This window comes from Lupinus angustifolius, chromosome LG02 (genome assembly GCF_001865875.1).
Source record: "Lupinus angustifolius cultivar Tanjil chromosome LG02, LupAngTanjil_v1.0, whole genome shotgun sequence".
Classification (NCBI taxonomy): domain Eukaryota; kingdom Viridiplantae; phylum Streptophyta; class Magnoliopsida; order Fabales; family Fabaceae; genus Lupinus; species Lupinus angustifolius.
Genome location: NC_032010.1, coordinates 14,112,142 through 14,112,637, shown reverse-complemented (window position 1 = coordinate 14,112,637; position 496 = coordinate 14,112,142). Strand labels below are relative to the sequence as shown.

Sequence of the window (496 nt, the reverse complement as noted above, 5' to 3'; positions counted from 1 at the left end):
TCCGACAATCCTAGTTCAAAAGAACTATCATACTACACCATAAGGAGTATACCCACAGCACACATCATGCGTCAATGCTAACTAATGTTTGTGTCACATCCTTGCATCCAAGCCAATGCCCATGTCACACCTCTACATCTCTACCAATGCTCGTGTTACAACTTGCATCAAAGCCAATGCCCATGTCACACCCTAAATCAAAGTCAGCCATCGTCCTTGTGCTTTTGTAGATCTGCTAACAATTAATATCTTTCACAATGACGTCTCACACACGCCATTACGATATTCTCTTTCTCATCTCTAATGAGAACATTCTCTCATCATCTAGAGAGATATTGTCTGCATCTAACTCAACACATGAGTCTTTATCTCCACCTTGATCCTAACCCAATACGTGAACTTANGGTTCTGGATCAACACATATATCGCCCACACTACATTTCCGCCATGTTTCATTCTACTTCAACTCATCTACTCTATCTTTGCCATTACCTTT

General features: G+C 40.8%; 1 long non-coding RNA gene across 1 annotated transcript in view; it reads left to right on the top strand.

The window, feature by feature from the left end:
- Positions 1–496, top strand: part of LOC109336330 — a 17,006-nt gene that overhangs the window by 13,081 nt on the left and 3,429 nt on the right. The gene's annotated exons all lie outside the window — the stretch shown is intronic.